The sequence below is a fragment of the Tenrec ecaudatus genome, unplaced genomic scaffold (genome assembly GCF_050624435.1).
Source record: "Tenrec ecaudatus isolate mTenEca1 unplaced genomic scaffold, mTenEca1.hap1 Scaffold_189, whole genome shotgun sequence".
NCBI classification, from domain to species: domain Eukaryota; kingdom Metazoa; phylum Chordata; class Mammalia; order Afrosoricida; family Tenrecidae; genus Tenrec; species Tenrec ecaudatus.
The window spans coordinates 383760-405486 of record NW_027458166.1 but is presented as its reverse complement, the minus strand read 5'-3'; the positions used below and the strand labels follow the sequence as shown (position 1 = coordinate 405486).

At 43.9% G+C, this 21727-nt stretch overlaps 1 non-coding gene and 1 pseudogene across 1 annotated transcript; both read left to right on the top strand.

The window, feature by feature from the left end:
- The window catches only part of LOC142436269 (ninein-like protein), an 88891-nt pseudogene that overhangs the window by 23159 nt on the left and 44005 nt on the right, over positions 1–21727 (top strand).
- LOC142436270 (small nucleolar RNA SNORA84) lies at positions 2975–3106 on the top strand. Its single transcript, XR_012781848.1, has one exon. It is a non-coding gene; the product is annotated as a small nucleolar RNA SNORA84 (small nucleolar RNA).

Sequence of the window (21727 nt, the reverse complement as noted above, 5' to 3'; positions counted from 1 at the left end):
ATGAATGGATTGTGATAAGAGTTGTATGAGCCCCAATGAAATTATTTTAAAAAATAAAAATAAATAATGAACCCTGGCTCTGGCTTGATGCTGTCAGAGGCCTAATGCCATATTTTCTATCAATAGAAGCGTTTAGATAATGAGTAAGATAACTAAATAAGCATCGAATTTGACTGTTTTACGAATAGAGCTTAGGATCTGATGCTACTCTGTTTATACTGATTTTTTTTCTGTTTATTATTATTGATATATGATTGATAGAAATGATTATTGGGAAATTTGAAAATAGAGAGCTTGTAAGCCCACTTGTTTCTCGTCATTAAAACTGGATTGTTAGATGGGTTTAGGACACACCCGCAAAGAAGGCTTTGAAAAAATAAGCTCTGAAAAGAAAAGTGTCTTCAGTGTTGAGGACATTTAAGGGTGAAGATACTTGCCAAGGGCTGTTGACAGATTGACAGGGGGAAAAAAGGGAACTCTTTGGATATTTAAATTTTGAACTCGTGGTTTTGTCAGAAGCTGGGAAAAAATCTGGAACCATGAAGAAAACTACTCTCTGGGGCTGAATATTACAGGGAGCCTGTGGGCAGGCTGAACTGCTTGCTAGGCGACCACCCAGATCCACTTGTTGAGTGGAAGTGGGCGAAATGCAGCAATAAAGAGACAGATTGAGTCTGGCCACTGACACTCATGGACCTTGTTTCAGGAACGTGAAGAGAAAACGAGAGTGGGTTGACTGGTCTGAAATTCATGATCTAGCGCAAGGGGGCTAGGCTTGTTGAAAATTTGTGACAGTGCCCATGGTCTAGAAGCGAGGTGACCAATGGGCACCATGTGGACGCTGAGTGAAGCAGCCCACATTGAGTTGACCAGAATCCGACCAGATGAAGAGATGTTTGAGCCTGTGAAGTAGAGATATTGCTGCAGACTTCATGGATAGCCTGTCCTGATTTGACTTTACTATGGATGGGGAGTTCACAAGGTTCTAACTGGGATGAAGGTTCCTCAGAACACGGCTGATGTAAGTGGGCAGTATAGAAATTTTATACCTAAAATGGAGATGATAAAGGCATGAAGTGGTTGGCTACAAACTTTCATAGGTGCTGGAATATGTACATAGGATTATAGGTTTAAGTGTGTGTTCCTTAACTGCGATGGTTAGGCATAGAATATTGTTTTGTCACTTATATAATATGTTTAAATGAGGATGGCACATACTGAATGGTACACTTATTAGTTTTATCTTGTTAGTTACAGATATGATTTTATTATTTTTTTGTTAAGAATTATGTATGGGTAAAAAGTTGTGTAAAAGTGTCAACTTGACAAAGGTTGGTCTGTGGTAGTTACATATTCTGGTGTCAACTTGTTGAGGGGTGTTGTCTAGCATGTCAATCAGGTCACAGCTTGATAACCTCATTTAGGCGTGCCACTGAGATAAATAGCTTACTGGAGGCCAGATAGATACAGAGGCCAGATAGATACAGATAGGTGCTTCATCCTCCTCCGGACAAGCCACATGAAGCTAGACTGATGGCAGATAGAGCCATGGAGCCACATGGAGACTCATGCCAGCCCTGAGATGTTTATAATGCCACTGGATCCACAAGACTTTCCATCCACTGGCCTGTGATCTTCCTGCATTTGGCATATTGCATGTGTTTCGTGAGTCTGAGGAGGATTTTATAGATTGGGATTGGACATATGTGCTAATATTGGATTTATGGACTTAATCTGGACTTGGGGTGAAATTTTTTCTCAATATTCAATTGCTCTTGTGTATAAAGCTTTCTCTTAACACCTATGAGTGTCTATGAATTTGTTTTTCTAATCTACCCAGACTAACAGGTCTTTCAGCACAGCAACTTGACCCATTATCCTGCTGTCATAGCCATCTACTCTTCCTGTCACGTGTATTTCTACATACAGCACACACTTGTACACATATCCACACAGTTTGGACCCATCCACTGTATACATGTACACCCACTATATATACACACCTGATACATGTAGTCAATGCTACATGTATACACCCAAACTATAGATGCGTCTGTCATACACACACACACACACTTAACTATACACACACACTATATATGCACATGATACAAGGTGGTACCCTCCCAGAACTGGAATTGTGCTGGGCAGAGTAGACCTTTCCTAATATGACTTTTTCTCCCTCTTTGAGAGCTCCGAGTTGCAGCGCCACCTGAGAAGGTTCTCTCTGGTCACAGTGAATTTTTTGTAAAAGCGGTTTCACTGGAACCTTGTTTTTCATGATGGCGAATTTAAGAGAACAGCATGCAGCTATGAAACTTTGTTTCCTCCTCAGGAAAAATGCCAAAGCAACTGTTGTGATGTTGAATACAGTTTAGAAAGACAGTGCTATGGGAAAAACTCTAAGTGTATGAGTAGTTTTCTCATTTCAAAAGAGGTGAAATGTTGATTGATGGCAAACCTCATTCTGGACGTCCATCATCTTATCGAACAGATAAAAATGTCGATTTGTAGTGCATTTGGAATTCGTTCCACCAGGTTAGACTGTTAGTCAAGCTTTCTATTAGAGGATCTGAAAAGATTTCGTAACAGTGTGCGGCAAAAACAGGCCTGATTTATGGCAGACAGGGGACTGGTTTTGCCACCATGATAATGCACCTGCTCACACAGCCATCTCAGTGTGCCAGGTTCTGGCAAAAAGCAGAATGTCTCTCTTGCCCCATGCACCTTACTCACCTGACCTTGCATTGTGTGACTTTTTTTTGTTTCCTCGAAGAAGAGGGACATGGAAGGATAACTATTTGAGGACATAGAAGAGTGAAGAAAAACACTAGGGAGGTGCTGTCAGCCATCCAAACAGATGAGTTTGAAAAATGTTTCCAAGAATTAAATTGCAGATTTTACAAATGTATCAAGTGTAATTGAGAGTACTTTGTAGGTGACAAGTTTGTTTTGTAAAAGAATTTAAATGCATGCCCCATGGTTGCTGGGCACTGTTGGGCAGATACAGCTTTCTAGCGATGGCAATGGGCCAGAGCGATCCTGGGATGCATGCATGGGGCTGTTCCTTTTCAGCAGCCTCCATAGCCCGGTCACTGGTACATGGAAAAAAATTAAATACATAGCTTTGAAAAAAATTCCAGGGTTTTTTTGAGGGGGTACCACCTACTATATGCACACAAATTGTAAGGCACACAAACTCATGCCCACCACACACACTGCTAGTGTACGTAAACATCATAAACACAGTGCCTACACATCCCTTCACTATACATTCTGTATGCATTCATGCACAGTATATTCATATACATGCACTCTCTACACACCCACACTAAATTCACTGCAGAGATATGAGTGTATACACAGTATATAATACCTTTGGGGCATAGAATGTCAAACTGAGGAGTGGGCGGATTCAGTCTTTCGTTTGTGGAGCACAAAGTCCTACCCCTCTCTTGATAGCTCTCACCTGAGAATTGCCCATTTGCACTGTCATTTTAGGGCAGAAACTGGAAGGAGGCCAGGGCGGTAGAGTCTCCTGTATTATTTCAAAGTAGAGTGTGCCATATCTTGTGTGTGTCTCCACAGTTTGGCTATAGAGTGTGATGTTTGACCATGTCATGTGGTATACCTGTTAGATAGATAGATAGATAGATAGATAGATAGATAGATAGATAGATAGATAACCTACTTACTAACAGGTATACTAGCTCTGTACTGATGTCATATATATATATATATATATATATATATATATATATATATATATATATATATATATATATATATATATATATATATATATATGACAGCAGGAGAATCAGGTGGACATGGTATAGGGGAAACCCATTCTGAGCCTCATATTTTCTAGAGTAAGTGGCTAGAGGGTTCATAGCAGTTCCAGATGCATTTGAGTATCAGGGACTCTCCATTGATAGCCATGGTGCCCTCTTCCACCTGCAAACAGAGTAAAATACCTGCTCTAGAGTGTTGTCCAGTTGGCACGCAGAGCACCCAGCGTAGCTTAGTAAGCTCGGTGAACAAGCTCTTTCATTAGAGAATTGGTGACTCAGTGAGTACAGGCAGAGGAGGTTTCTGCTCCCTTGAGCCTGACTCAGGAAGTGTACTGCTGGGAGAAGATGAGGGATGAAGGGTGGAGAGTATAGCTAGGACAAGCCTGGTGGTCATCAGAGAAGGGACCGGAAAGAGTCCAGGATGAGCCAGAAAGAGCAAGAGGAGCATGATTTAAGCTGTGGGGCTGGACTTGAAAGGGCTAAAACATAGCTAGGTATCCTTCTATCTGGAGGCCAGCGAGCCGGTGTGTCAGAAAAGAGGAGTTAAGGGTGATTGAGCAAGGTATTGAGGGTCCCAGATCCAGATCCCAGCCAGCAAGGCAGTGAGGAGAGGGTAGCTGAAGAGCCATGAGCAGGTTGGAGCAAGGTGGTTTTTACTCTGAGGGAGGCAGGAGCACTGGATGCCTGGAGCAGAAATGTGATGACCTGAAGGCGTGGAGAACACTCATTCTTACTCCCAGGGATTCCTGACAACACATATTTACTGGAAAGGGCTCTGAGGTAGAAAAAATTTAAGGGAAATATTTCTTGCCCTTGTGGATTCATAGAATATCTGAACGTAGCAGGTCAGCTTTCCGCTTGAGAGACTTTACCATCATCGTAAGACTCCCCTAGCTTGCTTAGCTGAAAGCTGCTTGCTTCTGTATTCCCAGTAATGTGCAGTTTCACACACAGGGAAGCCCACTCTGCTTTTGGAGCCTCTTAGGAATTTCTCCATGATGGCAAGCCCCTCTTTAGGCTCTTCCTTTGTGAGGCCCTGTGTACCTTGTTCGTCATGCCAGAGAGATGCGGATAGTTCACGGGCTGCACTTACACACCCAACTCACACTCATCCTCACTGCCATTGACTCAGTGTGGACTCATAGCGACCATACAGGACACAGTAGGCCTGCCCTGGCAGTTTGCAAGCCTGTAGCTCTCTGTGGGAGTAGAAAGCCCTGTCTGCTGCCTTCTGGCCCCAGAGCAGTCATGGCTGCTTTGATGAATCACATCACTGTGCCCAGCACTCTCACCTTTGCTAGAAAGTGAAGAGAGCGATAACTGGTGAGGTTGTTCTTGCTAGGCAGCGTGCAGGTTTGTGCAGTGGGGGACACGAGAAACAAGAGATTGGGCTGAACAGACGTGCGTGCTCACAGCACTTTCTTGGTCCCTGGTGTACAGACCACAGAGGAGAGCAGCTGCCACACGACCACTTCGTCCCTCGTGTCCATCTGCTCAGACCGGCACCTCTTCTCCGGCATCGATGACGGCACTGGGTTTGCATGCCCTGAGCAGGTGGTGGCTCTGTGGGCCCAGGAGGGCATTCAAAATGGCAAGGAGATTTTGCAGGTTTGGAAATGGATGGCCACAGCTGCTCTGCTGAGAATGGGCTGAGGGTGGGGTGGGAGCCCGAGAGGGTTACTGTGCTTGGCCTCTGCTCTCTGGCTTCCTTACTCCTGCTGCAACAGAGAATCCCAGACAGGGAAATTCTCGGGAAACTTTTCTTTTTGGCTATTAATATATAAAAATTTTAATTTTGAAAGAGCATAAATAAAATACAGAGAAAACAACAGTGATAAAAACACTCTGAAGGTAGGTTTTCATGTATTAGATACTTCCCCCTTTGCCATGCTAACCTTTCAGGCTTGTTGCTTGGACAAGGCAGCACTCCGACGGGCGTTGGAACAAGCACACTTTTGTGGTGGCATCAGAGTCAGAGAAGGTGCATGTATATAGTCAGCACTGACCACTACATAAGGGCATGCATTCTGCCAAGTCCTTTGATCAAAAAAGACCTAGGTGGGAACTGTGCCACTTGGCTCCACAGGCCAGCCTCGCATTCCTGGAAGCCATGGGGGTTTCCTGCCCATGCTCCTCCATTTCTTCTGCAACTGGCCCAGGAGAATAGCCTGGTGTAGCTCTTGCTCTTGGACTTAGTGTCACACTGTGCAGTAGTCAATTTAAAATAAATATAGCAAAGATTCATTTTTAAACATTCATTGTTTCATTCTGTATATGTGGGTGGTAAGATGCACATAACATCTCTTTTTAAGTTTATTTTTCAAAATTCTGAGAGAGAAGGAAGATTTCATTTTCTGTAATACTTTTGACCATGGCTCATGTCCTCTGATACATAATTTTTCTACCAATACAAATCATCAGTGTGTGTGTGTGTAGATAGATAAATAGATAGATAGATAGATAGATATTATGGAGATATGAAATATGTGTCAGGATTCTTTACATATATTACGTTAGGAGTCTCTCCCAGAATTCTTTTAGTTTGAAATGGTAAAAACTCAACTCCAAGTAGCATAAGAAAAAAGGAGAATGTAAAATAAAATAATAATTTATAAATTATTAAGGGTTCATGAGGAAGGGGGCAATGGGGAGGGAAGGGGAGGGAAAAAAGGAAAATGAGCTGATTCCAGGAACCCAAGCGGAAGGCGAATTTTGAGAATGACGAGGGCAACGAATGTATAAGGGTGCTTTACTCAATTGATGTATGTATGGATTGTGATAAGAGTTGTATGAGCCAAATAAAATGATTTTTTTTAAGAAAGAATGTTAGTGGCTTACAGTGGTGGGCAGTTGGCAGAGTTAATTTAGCCACTGCTCTCTGTAAGTGCCTGTATCAGTACCCTTTCATCTCTAACTGCTTCCAAATTTTCCTTTGCTATCAAGTTAATTTCAACTCATCATGATGCTAGGGGGCAGAATGGACTTACCCCTTTGGGTTTCCAAGAATTTAAATCTTTATGGGAATAGATAGCCTCTACTTTATTCCTCAGGGAAATGGGGTGGTTCAAACTGTTGACCTTGAAGTTAACATCTTATTGCATTACCCACCACACCACCAGAGCTCCTTCCAGTGCCCTTAGCCTTGGGCAAAGTCTCCTCTCTATAGCTCCATACAGCCTTTATAATTATTGGGTTTAGGTGGGGGGAAGGGCCCCTCTCTTGCTATTAATCCCCATGAAGTACTATGCATGGAGTCATATTCTTCCTCATGTGTCCCTGGCTCAGGCACAGTGGGATCTCCTATTGACAGCCTAGGAGTTGGAGTGGGGGCGGCCCCAAGAGGAAAAGTCTCAGGCAAATGGGAGAGCCAAGGAAAATGGAGTCTGGAGTCAAATTGTTGAGAGACTTAAACTCATCTTGAATGTCCCTTGGGATTTATTTCTAGAGCCTCGAATTCAGTGTGGATGAGAAGGTGAACCTTCTGGATCTGGCCTGGGCTATCGACAACAAGCTCCTGATGGTCACTGGTGTCATTCAGCAAGCGGCCCTGGCCTCCTACCACCAGGAGCTGAGCTACCTCCAGTAAGAGGCTGGGAGAGGTTGTTTCAAGGCTAGGGGTGTGGTTTGTTCTCAGGGGTCCGGGACTGGCAAGGGTCTGGGCTGCTGCCTTGCCTGCCCCCACCACCCTCTATAGGCAACTTGTGATGGGACAAGGAAAAGGGTCTCTGGTGTAGGGAGAGACGCTTTGCCTCTTCCTAATAGGGCCTAATGAGCAAGGGGCCGCCTACGGTTATTCTTGCCACAGGTCTTGCATACTTGGTGAGAGGCTTAGAAAGCCAGATCTCAAAATCCTAACCTAATCCCCTTAATAATATCCCAAGCAGCTGAATCCAACTTAAAACTTATGTGACTGACATTTTTCTTGCTATTATGGAGGTGCAAATGTTCTCCAGACCAGCCCACGGGGCCCCCAGGCTTAAGCCAATTGACTGAAAGCGCACAAAAAAAAAATTGCTTCTTAGACCTTTTCACTGAGCACAACGTGGCAGTTGGCACCGTGTTCCATTACAACAGAGCTCTGCTTTCACTCAACGGGTTATTCATGTTGTTCTGCTAAATAGATTCACAGGGACAAAAGTTGATAGTATTTTATAGAAAGATAACTTTTCCAACAGTTTTGTTGGCATATAAGTCATGTATCATACAATTCAGTGGTTTAGACATATTTTAAAAGAATTGTGTAGGCGTCACCACAATGAGTTTTAGAATATTTTCTTCATTCTGGTACCCTTTATTATTAACTCCCCATAGCCCCCAGTCTCCCCTGCCACAACCGGAAGGAGCTATTAATCTAATTGCTGTTTCTATAGATCACCTATCCCGGATTTCATATACAGAAAATCCTACAAAACAAAATAAACACCAAAAAACCTCAATTCAAAAGCAAGTCGACAATAATATAAACCAAAACGAATAAAGTCATTTAATGTCAGGATACACCATTAGAGAACCATTCTTCAAAGACTCAAAGACAAGGCTAGCCCGCACTCAACACCATCATGTTGGCTGTTTTTTGTCGTTTATGCAGACCCAGAGTTTGAGGGCCCTGCAACGGTATGTGCTTCTGTGGGAAGCTGACAGAGTAGTAGCTACATTTGACAGTGTCTCCTTCCTGTGGGCAGGGGGCAAATGAAGCAAATGGTGCAGGAGCGAGACAAGGCAAGACAGGACCTGGAGAAGGCTGAGAAGAGGAACCTGGAGTTTGTGACAGAGATGGATGACTGCCACTCTGCCATGGAACAGCTCACGGAACGCAGGATCAAGTAGGTGCCACCGAGACAGCTTCTGGGTCAGAGCCTGGCACAGTAGCCCTCTAGAATCACAGCAGCTGTCCCCAATCTGGTCCCTACACCCTGGCCAGAGGGTGGGTGAAGGACAAATAGCTGCTACCCAAGTGGCAGTGCTATAGTTCTGGTTCATTGAAGGCCTTACTTGAGCCAGTAGAAACCAGAAAATGTGACTTTTTGTTTTGTACCATCAGTCAGGGGCCTCCAGAGTAACACGGTCAGTACGATAGATGGGTGTTCATATGGGTGGAAACATGGAGGGATACACGTGATTCATTTATTTTAGAAAACTGCCTCCTGGTTGTGAGGCTTGGCAATTCTAAAATCCATCGGTCAGATGGCAGGTTGGAGACTGTCTGCAGGATGGCTACGGTCTTAAAACATCCTTCTCCTTCCAGAAACCTTAACGTCTGCTCGGAAAACCTTCAACTTATTGCATAACCCCCCCCCCACACACACACACACACACACACACACACACATCATGGATCATGACCTGTTTTACTGAGGACTGACAGGCTTAAATGCTAATCATATGTAATGCCCTCATAGCAATACTAAGCCAATATGTTAATAAGCAGTGGAGCCCCATGGCCTACCCAACGGCACACATGAAATTAGCTATCACAAGACTCCTTGAAAGATGAGGGTACAATAGAAGCATCAACTGAACTCTGGGTGGGGCTGGTGCAGTATGCACTGGCTTCTCATTCTATATGCCTATGGGCTGCAGACATTCGTCTCTACCCTACCTCTACTCTCTTTGCTCAATCCGTTGGACCTGCCCTCAGCTCAAGGAAGACCTTTAACTATTGTTTGTGCTTGTGATGGGTGTTATGTAAGATATTTTTTGCAAACAGCTTCAGGAGTTCAGCAGGTAGCACTCAACACAGCGAAGGTACCCCAACACCTCAGTCTTACCTCTCATCATCCTTCATACTGAACAGTCTTAGGGGGAACTCTGTATGGTATGTTTGGTGATGGCTTCAAGGCCAGAGAAAAGGATGTAAGAAAACCTAGCCACATATATATCCACACTGCATCAGGGAGAAGGTTTTTTTCACCCCTATTGAGAGAAAAGTCTTGGCCAGAGGTGGCTAAACTCAGCTAGTGATTCACCTTCCTGAATCTTTTGTTTACTGAAGGTGCTCTGCTGGAAACAGCTGAGGCTACATGAAATGATCTTCTACATTTCTCTTTCTCTCATACTGGCTCATGCCAGAAGTCAGAACACTGGCTGCCTGCTCCCTGGTCTGTCTTCCTTCACTGGTGGGCAAGATGTCTGTGGGGCATGCCCTTTTAGAATCCTGCTTCCTTGCCCCTAGCCCCTTGCCCTTTGGGTAAGCTGAGTCCTTTGGTCTCCTCATCTCTAACCTGAGAATGGTAATGAGCCCTGTCTAGCATGGAGGGATGACCAACACAATATGTCGAGCTTCCTAATTCTGATGACTGTGCATAGGCCCAATCATGTGCCTCAGGAAACAGAGAGAGTGAGAGAGACGTCATAAATGATGCAGAGTCCTGGCGTGGTGAAAAGGTTGGCCCCTTGGCACCTTGCCTCTGTGTGGGGTCATGTTCTCCTGGAAGGACCAGCAGTGAATGTGGTGTCCAGTGTCTGGTCCCTGCCTTCAGAACACTCATACTTTCTATCAAACAGGCGGCTATAAAGCCTAAAACTGTCAGTAGATATACAATCTTCCAGAAGGCCAGGCCATGTGTGACACTGGGGAGGTAGTTTAAGGAGGTGTCCCAAAAGGTACCCTCAGTCTCTCCTTTGTGGGTATTGTAGACACCTGGAGCAGGGATACTGTGGACAATTGGCCCTGCTTCGCTCAGAGTTGGAGATGGAACAAGAGCTGCTCTGGCAGCAGACCAGCATGCAGAGGGCTAGGCTGGAGGAGGACCTTGAAGCCCTGCACAGGGAGGAAGCCTGCTTGCAAGAGAGGCTATCATTGGTGCTAAAGGTATGAGGGTGCTATACAAAGAAAATGCATGTGCACAAAGCTGGGAGTACATAAAGCTTGATTTTCTCCTCACAACTGTGTTCCCTGACAATTGCCCCAGCCAGCTCTAGGGTAGTATAGCTACTTCGTGGCTATTGCCTGCAGCTCTGAGCTGGTAGATAGGGGCCAGGGAAGGTCTGCAACAGCATCTGGCACGCCTGCATCCCCAGAGACCAGGAACATATTGTGGCTTTAGCAAAAAAAAAAAAAAAGCCAGGACCTGAAGCTCACCTAGCAGGAGCCCCACTGTATTTCCAGGAGCTGAGAGGTTCATGGGTGTGTGCCACCCAGTCCTTACCACAGCCGGCACTTGATCCCCAGGGATTACTTCTCAGGAGAGACAGGAAGGCCCTGAATCCCTGTCTTAGTTGTGAGGCCTCTGGGGAGAGGATGGCATAGCAGGTGAGAGGCAGAAGTAGCTGAGCTGACTGTCTCGGTGGACTTTCTTCCCAGTCCTTTTTGCACTCCAGCCTGCCTGCCTTCTCCGTTTTCATCTTGGCTCCTTTTTTCTCTCCCTTTCTACCTGTCCTCCCTCCCTTGATGTCTGTCTCCCTTACTCCAGCTCCTGGCTTTTCAACCCTGCGGAGCACTCAGCAGAGCCTTACCTCTTAGTTATACACTGTGTCTCAGAAGTAATTCCACATCCTTCTGATTCGTCATTGCAGCTTTCAAGTGTCTGTAAACACTGGACTTTTCCCTGACTGGATATATGGACTGCATTGATGTTATTTCAGATCTCTTATTTAGAAGTACACCCTGAAATCATTTGTCTCTAATCTTCTTTCCTAGCTTATTGCTGTTGAGCTCTTGAAGTGGGAGAAGTAGCGGCAGTGGGAAAGCACTGGGCACTTCAGTGTCTGCATGTCTGGCTTAGGAGCTGGTCTACTAAAGAAATGTTATGGGGGCCACCACGCACCTCCTCTGGCTACACACAGAAGAGGAGACTCCAACACCAACCCAATGCCAATTGGCACAGGGCAGAAGTTAAAGATGCCTCCCCCCACCATCTTTATGCTATTCTAACGCCAACCATCCCTAACCTTCCCATAACACTCTTCTTAGCTAGATTCGGTCATTTATTTCAGTGACCACATACAATTCACAGACAATATTCACAATTATCGAGTTAATCAGGGAAATGTTAATGATACAGGTCTTTTGTCTACAATACCATGCTGATAACCACCTCTTTCTCTGGTCCCAGGCCTCTCAGTTGCATAGTCCCTTGGCTTCTGCTTTGTTCCATGGGCCAGGAAGCCTACCACTCTGCCTCGTGGTCTCAGTGTTGCTCCTTGCTCTGTCTCATGTGCTCAGTGCCAGGGCTTCTGCTGCCTCCACGACTTACGGCATGGATCTCACATGTGCCCCACTGATGGCTCTTATTTCTTGATGGACACAGGATTCTCTCTCTCTGCTACTGAGATGCCGTGCAAGGGCATCACTGTCCGACCCATCTATGAGTGTTTCACATACCCGATTTGCCTAGTCCCACCCAATTATTTGATGAGTGTTACAAAGATATGGATAGAAGAGCCCTTTGGATCATTTCACTTCACCCCGGGCTACCTTTTGGCTCTTCTAGACATTGCTCCTTTAATACATGAAGAATTGCCTCCTGCCCACTGACATCTAGGATTTGTTTTCACAGTCGTGGTGACCCTGCTAACAGTCACTCGTACTTCAGTCATATCATCAAACCAGCATCTTCTCCTCGCCTCCTTTTACCTGAGCCCATGGTGAAAAGAGGACACTCTTCAATGGGGACTTTCCCTTGACTTGTTCTTTTTCTTTTCTTTTTCATATTGATACTAATACACCCATAAAAACTGGTAAACCAGCTACTTCATTACCACTCCCTATTTTAGATATCCCATTGCTAAATTGTCAATCCCTAACAACCAGTCCTCTGAGGAGACAAGCAAATTTTTGATCAGAAGAATCTTTATTTATGATTTAAACTTTGAGCATCTGTTTCCATAAATATAATCCAATCCAGGGAAAGCCATCAAATTAGAGCAATGTATGCCAGATCATAGTGTCAACATTTATCTTGTCATTCATTTGGGTTCTGGTCAACTCAGCCCTAGAATCCAAGGTAGATCAAATAGGTACCAGTATCAAGCTTGGGAGTTCACACACACCTCCCTGTACTTTAGATTAACTGGCCAATTCATATATTCTCATCAACCCTAACTCCCCATGGCCTAGGTCCTGATCATCAGCTTTATAATTCACAACTCATGAAATCTCCCAATGTCTTCCCCTCTTCACTCACATTTTCAAACTTCAGACCAGCCAGCCCCTCTCTCTCATCTCTAGCTTCTGGGGCCAGATCAGCAGGTGCCAATAGAACATGCCAAAATGCAGGCTGTGTCATCAGTGCGGCAGTTCCACCACTCCCACCCAAGTGGACCCAAGTGTCAGCACAGTGAGCGTACTAGGCTGCCGCCAGCTCCCTTAACTTCAGTCTGTCAGGAGCCATTCTCTGAGAGGAACACACTTCTCCCTGCTAAGATGACTCTAAAGGCAGGCAGCTCAAAATTCAAAAGGCCAAACCGATTTTTCTCCTACTCATTCTTTCAGTTGTTCTGGGTGGATCTGCATGTCTTTGCAAATAAGTGCAAAAGTACTGGTAGCAAAGGTTCTGGGTGAGGCTTCCATCCACACTGGTGAGAGCTTTCACTGCTCTCTCCAAACCAAACCAAACCAAACTCACTGCAGTTAAGTCAATTCTGACTCCCATTCAGCCTATAGGGCAGGGGGTAGAGCTGCCCTTGTGGGTTTCTAAGATTGTAACTCTTTACAGGAATAGAAAGCCACATCTTTCTCCCATGAAGTGTCTTGTGGTTTGAACTGCTGAACTTGCAGTTAGAAGCCCAGTGCGTAACTACTACACCAACAGGCCTCCAATACTCTACTTGGACTTAAAACAAAAACCCATTTCTTCAGGGAAAATTCCTAACTCCCCTTTTAACAAATCCAATAAAAATAGGCTGAATGTGAACATACAAGCTCTCTGTAATCATAAAACTGAGTATTTGTTTCTATCGCACATGATACCTATTTATAACACTAGTCAGGAGAAACCTCTATCCAACAGTCAGCTAAACACATAAACCCAAATACATCATCCTTTTAAAAACACTCAGTTCAATGTTCTTTTCTCCACCCAGATTATCCCATTCGTATGTCTACGGACTTGGGCCTCTGTTAGGGTACATCCAGGAAACCCTGGCCTTCTTATTAACTGTTTTGTTTAACCAGCCTGGTATTTCCTTCAGGCCACTCCAGAGCACTTTCACGCCCTTGACATCTCTTACATTTCTTTCAAGCACTGCCATTGTTTTAGGTAGGTACCATCATGTAGGTTTCGACCTTATGCATCTATGCCAGGTTCTGCAATATCCTCACAGTTTTTCCCGTTGAGCCTCCTGTTGCAGCCATGGTACCAATCGATCGCATCGAGAGCCTTCCTCTTTTTCACTGTCCCTTTGCTTTATCAGACATAATGTCTTCCCCAGGGGCTGGTCTTTCCTGACATGTCCAAAGTGTGCCCATCTTAGACTCTTAAGGTGCACTATAGCTGTATTTCTTCCAAGACAGATCATTTTGTCCTTTCAGCAGTCCATAGTAAGAATAACCAAAGTAATAATCTAAGAATCAAAATTTTCACTTCCCTTACCCTGACCTTTCTTTTGTAAAACCCCATGCTTTCATGAGCCTGGAGCCATTGCAGTTAATTCCACTCTTGACACCAACTGATGAAATGCCGTACGTCTGACCTCCTAGCTACACGAAGGGGGAGATTCCAATGCCACACCAGCCCAAGCTAATTGCCACAAGGCAGAATGCCTTGACCCTCTATCCTTTTTTTACCCTTATCTGATACCAACATCCCTCAGTTGGCACGCTACCTCTCTGTTGGGTTCAATAATGTATTGCAACGTCTTCAAAAAAATTTACAGGCAATGTTCATGGTTATAGAATTGCTTAAGGAAGCTAACCAGTTACAGAACGTTAAGGAAACAGGTTTTTTGGTCTGCATTGCCTCTTCTCACCCACGATGGTAGGCATCTCTTTCTTAGTGTTGCACCTCTGCCCTCTACCTCATGAGCTTAGCACTGCTCCTTTGCTTTGTCTTCTGTTCTCAGTGCCTTGGCCTCTGATACTTCTGGGGCCTCCACTACTTCAGGCAAGGATCTTACATGTGCTCACTCCTGGTGTTTCCATCTTGATTAACATGGAATGTTTCTGTCTGCAACTGTTATCATTCACTCTTATATACACAGTGCAATGGGAAAACGAACAAATTCCCTCAGTTAGCATTTCACATACCCTATTTGCTTGATATGGCCCCAAAATTTGGTGGGAGTTACAAAGACATGAATAGAAAAGCCATTCCAAGTAATTTCACTTCAACACAGCTGCCCTCACACCCTCCACCACTACAGGAACTCTTTCAAGGAAAAGCAGCTTGCCTCCCTGTAACACCTCTCCCTTATGGAAAGGTGAGAAAGTTACCATTGCGTCATTGCTTGCGTTATATAGCTATTAAACCACTGGCCTGAATCTTTTAGGAAAACAGTCGATTGCAGAAGGAGATCTTTGAAGTTGTGGAAAAGTAGTCAGATTCAGAGAAGCTGGTGCTGAAACTGCAGAATGACCTTGAGTTTGTGCTGAAGGACAAGGCAAGTGCTTCTGCTTATTCTGAGTCTTTCAACTAGAATCATGGTCAGTAGTGTGGGCCATGTCTTGAAAATGATACTTGGGTGATAGAACTTTGGTTTTTTTCCTTACAAAAATCCTGTAATGGAGAGAAATCTATATAATATCTTTTTCTTTCCCCTTTTCATGACAAGTCACTGTGACCTAGTGCTACCCCGCGTAGTATGGCCTCTGTACTGATAAAGCCAGGACCCACTAATAGTACTTGGGATTAGCCAGAGAGGCCAAAGGAGCACTTAGAGCGTGGTGCCATCATATGTCATCTACCCTAAGGACGTTGCTGGGAAGGGAGAAGTTGCACCAGAGACAAGGCAGAAGTGCATCCCAGCCACCACAGGCTCCGGGTCCTAAGAAAACGCTGTTGGTGGCAAGACCTTTTAAACAAGTTTGAAAGTAGGTAGACTGGATGCTTTTTTCTAGAGCTACTGGAAAGTAGAAGTTAGATTCCCAGAAGGAAAGTGAGGAGGTGGCCCCAGGAACCTGGCCCAAGAGGACCTGCCTTACCATTCTCTGTATTGTTGCTTTCTTTCTGGGTCTGACATCAGCTGGAACCAGATGGCACTGCACTCTTCTCTCAAGAACAGTTCATGGCGATCCTGAAGGAGTATGAATTCAAGTGCAGGGTATGTGCCAGGGAAGTTTGGGGGGCTGGGCCAGGGGGGTTCCCTCACCATCCTCAGCTCTACTGCACTCACTCTTTTGACTGCTGTGAGCAGTCACATATTAATCTTGTATTGGGTCTTACATGCCAGCATTTTGGTTGTTGGTACCCAAACCTTCACCTTTGCTCATTCCCATCCTCTTCCCCAACCATTTCTACACTGGGGCAGGGTCAAAGCTTATGGGGAACTTAGGGTTTTCTCTAAAAGCATGACCCTCTGGCTGCATCAGCAGGTCTCTAGACCTCTTGTGCAAAAAAGTCCAAAGAACTCTACCTCTTGTCTCATTGTACCTGCTAAGAGGGTGGTGTTCAACCATTAGAATGGACAGAACTGTAGGTGACCAGTGTCTGTGTAGCTCAACCTAGCTGATGGCTATGAGAGTGGCTGAGGTTTGAGCAGGCCATGTTCAGGCCCTCCTTTTGGAGGTTGAAAGAGGAGACCACTGAGAGTATCTTCTTGAAGAGACCGGGCTTCTACGTTTAGCTTTGATTCTGCTGAAAAGCCTCTAATTTGATGACGTCTACTTGCTGCGTGTGGAAGGTCAACTTGATATCTAAAAGTGGCCTCATGTTATAGCCACAAGAATGTCCCAAGAAACCAGGCCCAGTGCTCCAGACTTGACGGCTGCTATTCTTCTACTGTATATCTTTCTTTAAAAACAAAGTTGTTGTGTGGGTGTTTTTTAATCATTTTATTGGGGGCTCTTACAACTCTTGTTACAATCTATACATCAATTGTATCTGACATATCCGTACATATATTCTGTCTTTCTTTTATAGACATTTACTTTCCATGGAGCCCTTGGGATCAGCTCCTCTTTTTTTCTCTCCCTTCTCCTCCCCCAACCCCAACCCTCGTGGCCCCTTGATACATTGTAGATTGTTAATTATTTTCAAATCTTACTCCGACCGCCATCTCCCTTCCCTTCTAGTTTCTGTTGTTCTCCCCCCTGACTGGGGGTACGGGATTATATGCTATTCATTGCTATTGGTGTCTCCTCTCTCCCCACTTCGCCCCCTTCCCCCTACCCTTTTGTTGTCTCTATTCCCATTCCTGTTCCTGGTTCCATGTGTCGTGAGTTTTATCTCTTGCCTATGCCTATGCGCATGCTCCCGTCTAGTCTAGATTGGGAAGCGGCACTGAGGTCGTGATAGCGGGGAGTGAGAAGCTGTTGAACTCATTGGAGTACAGTCCTTCATAGTACTGTGCAATTACCCTTTTGATTTTATTAGGGTTCATTGTAATGTCCCTTGTTTCATTCCTCATCCTTGCTATTGAAATTTGTTCCTTCCTTTCTTTGGTTAGGTTTTCCATGGTCTTTTGATTCTGTTAATCCTTTCAAAGATCCAGCTTTTAGCTGCATTTCTTTTTTCCATAATTTTCTTGTTTTCCCTTTCATGAATCTCAGCCCTTTTTATTTTTCTTTTGCAATTTGTAGGATTATTCTGCTGACTGCTCTAATTGGTGTAAGTTTTGTGTCAGCACATCAATCATACGTCTCTTTCTTTTTCATGTGCTTACATATTACTATCAGACTTTCTCTGATAGCGGCCTTTGCTGTCTCAAAGGTATTGGTAACTGTATTCTCATTGGTTTCTAGAAATTTTCTAATTTCATATCTTTCTGAGCCAGTAACCACTCCTTTTGCAAAAGAGAGTTATTTTTCTTACAATTTTTTCCCTTGTTTTCTTCATCATCCTTCTGTCGATTTTCAGCCTTATGTTATAGTGGTCGGAGAGAGAAGTCGGTATGGTCTCTTTATGTTTGAATTTACACAGATTCAACTTATGTCCCAGCATGTGGTCTATCTTTGAGTATGTGCCATGGGGGGCTTAAAAAGAATATGAGGGTGTTTTTGCATTTTGGTGGAGCGTTCTGAAAATATCTATCAGGTCAAGTCATTTAATCATAATGTTTAGATCTGTTGCCTCCTTGTTAAGCTTCTTTCCTTGTGATCTTTCTCAGAGAATGGTGTATTAAGGTCACCTACTATAATTGTTAGCCTGTGATTTCTTTTATCATCTTTTGGAGTGTTTGATAAATTTTGTGGACGTCGCGTTGAACATGAATATATTTATTATGTTCACTGGTTCTTCATCTACTGTTCCCTTGAACATTATATAGTGCCCCTACCCCTTATGTCTTGTTATGGCTTGTACCTTGGGAACTATTTTTACAATCTGAGGTTAGGATTGCAACCTTTGCTTTTTTTTGAATGGCCGTTTTCTTGGTATATTTTTCTTCAGCCTATTTTTGTCTGTAATCATAAGATGTGTATCCTATAGGTAGCAGCCCAAGGGGTTGTGTTTTCTAAGTCAGGCTGCTAACCTCTGCCTTTTATTGGCTGAGTTCTGTCCATTGTTATTCAGGGTTATTATATCCAGCTGTGGACTCTGTGATGTCATCTTGTACCTTTTGTGTTGAATGTTTTCCTACCTCCCTTTCTTATCAGTGTGTTGTCCATTTGTGTGTGGTTCATTCTGCCTTTCTTTGCCACTGTTATCTTGGGGGCTGTTTACTCTTTGTTTACATCTGGGTGGAGTTGTTTTATGTGGCAGTCTCTTGTTTTTGTTTGGTGAGTGATGTTTTTCTGCCCATACCGGTTAGATAAGGATCTTTTGTAGGGCTAGTTTCTTTTATCGTAGTCTTTGAGTTTTTCCTGTCTGGGAAGACTCTAACTTCTCCATCTATCTTGATAATTTGGCTGGATAGAGTATTCTTGGGTTTGTGTTATTTTCTTCAATTTCTCCTCTTCACAGTGTCCGCTGATTGGTCTCAACAGACTCTTGTTTGAGTTCCTTTATAGGTAACTGTTTCTATTTTCCCTAGCTGCTCTTATGAGTCTGTCCTTTTCCTCTAAGTTGGATAGAATAGCTGTTATATGCCTTGGTGATTTCTTCTTGGGAATTCAGTCCAGCTGGTGTTATTTTGGCCTCCTGAATAGTTGCCTAGTTTTCATTTATTAATCTGGAGAAGTTTTCCCCTAAGAATTTCTACACTATTTATTATGCCATTGACTCTTTTGTTGTGCCTTGTTCAGGTAGTTCAATTATTCAGATGTTGTTCTTCATAGCATCAAACATGGCTCTCAGCTTTTCTTCAGTTTCTTTGATTATCTTGGCTAACTGCCTTTCCCATTTGCTGAAGTCTGCCTGTTTATCCTCTAGGCCACTGGTGCAATTCTCTGCCTCATCAAGTCTTTTGGAGAAGTCTGTGAATTCACTACTGGATTTGGTTATCTTGTCCCTGAGGTCTTTTATTTCCCTTTGGTGCGTGGCCTTTATCTCCTCTATCATTTCATCCTTTTTTTATATTGCTTCCCTCATATTCTGTATAACTCCAAGCAGAAATCCTGAAGATTGCTTTCTGTTTGCAGATCAATGTCTGCTTCTACTATACATGTCATTATGTTCAGGACTTCTGGCATTGCCTTTTGTTTCTCCTGTTTTTTCATTGAGGTTTTTGTGGCTGGTTGCTGTTTGTGTTGTGTTGTTTTAGAAGAGCCTGGTGCCATTTTTCAGAAAGTCAACAAGCACTGGTCTCCTACTTTGGAAAACTCATTGGAGTGCGTCATTGAACTGCCTGCAGCTAAATGTACTAGGTCAGGCTACCACTTTTTCCTCCTGTGGTTTTACTCCTTACCTAGCCAACCCGTATCCTGTTATTTAGAGGTTACGTTGGATGGTCCTCTCATGGGACTCTGGTTGGGTGATTGTGGACTGGGGAGGATGACACTGCACTGGATGATCTTACAGGAAGCCATGGTGGTGTGGCCCACAGCGGCTTGGAACACCTCAGGGGAAGTGCGGGGGTGCTTCCTGCAGCGGGATTGCCACATAGTGTTGATGGGTGTGCCCACTTTAGTGTAGAGCACTGCAGATAACAGACGGAATTGTTCTAGTAGCAAGATCTCCCATATAGGTCACACAGATGCTCCCACAGCAGTATGGCACACTGGAGAGGGCTCACACAGAGCTGTCTTAAGTTGTGTAAAGCACGGCAGCAAGTAGGAGGAAGTTCCCTCAGCCATGTGGGACCACAGAGGACGGGGAGGGGCCCAGGGACCCTCCCAGCCACATGGTGCACCGTGGAGGGTGGTTGGGATTTCCATCATCTGCTTACAGGGCTTTGGAGGGTTGATGGGAGTTCTCCTAGATGTTTTAAGGGGAGATTCCCCCATTTGAGGTGTGGCAGAAGACAGGCAAGATTTCCCCAGCTGCTTGTAAGGCTACAGAGGGCAAGTGGGCAGGAGCTGCCCCAGCTGAGTGGAGGATGGATGCAGTTGCTCTAGGCAAAGAGCAGTGACCTGGAGCCCAGCAGTGACATGTGAAAGGAAAGACAAGAAAGAAAAAAGACCAGGTGGTGGGTACCGAGGCCAATTAGACTGTGGAAGAAGGGAGAGAGAAATAACAGCCCCAGTCACCTGACTGTGGGGCTGGAGGGGTTTAAACCCTGCTGAAAGGCAGCAGTAAGCTGTGGTTGTGTTGAAGTTAAGCCTTTGTGCTGGCCAAGAGAGCTCAGATCCAGCCGAGACTGTGGCAGGGGAAAGGCTAAGCCATAGCCAACCTCTACAGTAGTAGCCCAAACCCCACAGCTCTTCAAGACCTAGTGTCTGCTCATCTTTAAGATGCTCTGCCTGTGACCCAGAAGAGTGATATTTCCCTCTCAGTGACTCTCCTCCACTGATTTCTGCAGAGTCCCTCTGGAATGCTACTCCATCACCATCTTGCCACACAGACCTATTCATCTTTTTCTTATTGAAGTGTTTCAATTACGTATATCATTGCCAAAATCTTTTTCCTAATCTGTAGATAACATTTTTACTTTTTTGATGAAGTTTTTGTTTTACTTTTCTTAAGTCCCAGACTTCAATTTTGTCTTCTGTTACGTGTGTATCCTTCATTAATATTTGACATTTTGTGTATCCCCTGCAATAGCACTCTTAAGTTTGTCCATGTTTTCTCATTGATTTTCTGGTATTTATTTTTAGATATTTGATCCATATTATATGTTTTTGTGGGGTTGTGGGGCATTAGTCTTATTTAATTATTCTGCAAGTCGAAATCCAATTTTTCCTGCACCATTTGTTAAAGAGACTCATCTTTATGTGGTTATTGTAAATGGTATTGATTCCTTGTTTTCTTTTCCGGAGTTATCTTTGTTAGTATGCAAGAATCCTGTTGATTATTATATGTCAATTTTGTTTCCTGCCATGTTGCCAAATCTTTTTATATTTTCTAGCAATATTTTTGTTGAGCCTTTGGTGCCTTCTATGTATAGAATCAGATCGTCTGCAAATAGTGACAGTTTTACTTCTTTGCCCATTTGGATTTTTGAAACTTCTTTTTGTGTCCTGATAGCTCTGGCTAACTTCCAGTACAATGTTGAATAAGAGTGTTAATAAGGAGCATTGTTGTGTAATTCCATCTGAAAGAGGAATGAGTGCTTTCAGTTTCTCCCTATTGAGTAAGATGCTGGCAGTTGGTTTTTCATATATGTCCCTGATTTCATTGAGAATTTCCCTTCGAATCCTATTTTTTAGTATTTGTATCTAGAATGGCTGTTAGATATTATCAAATACCTTTTCTGAATCAATTGAAATGCTCATGTGGTTGTTTTTCTTTTTTATATGGTAGATCACATTCATTATTTTTCTCATTTCAAACCATCTTTGCATCCCTGGAACCAATCTCACC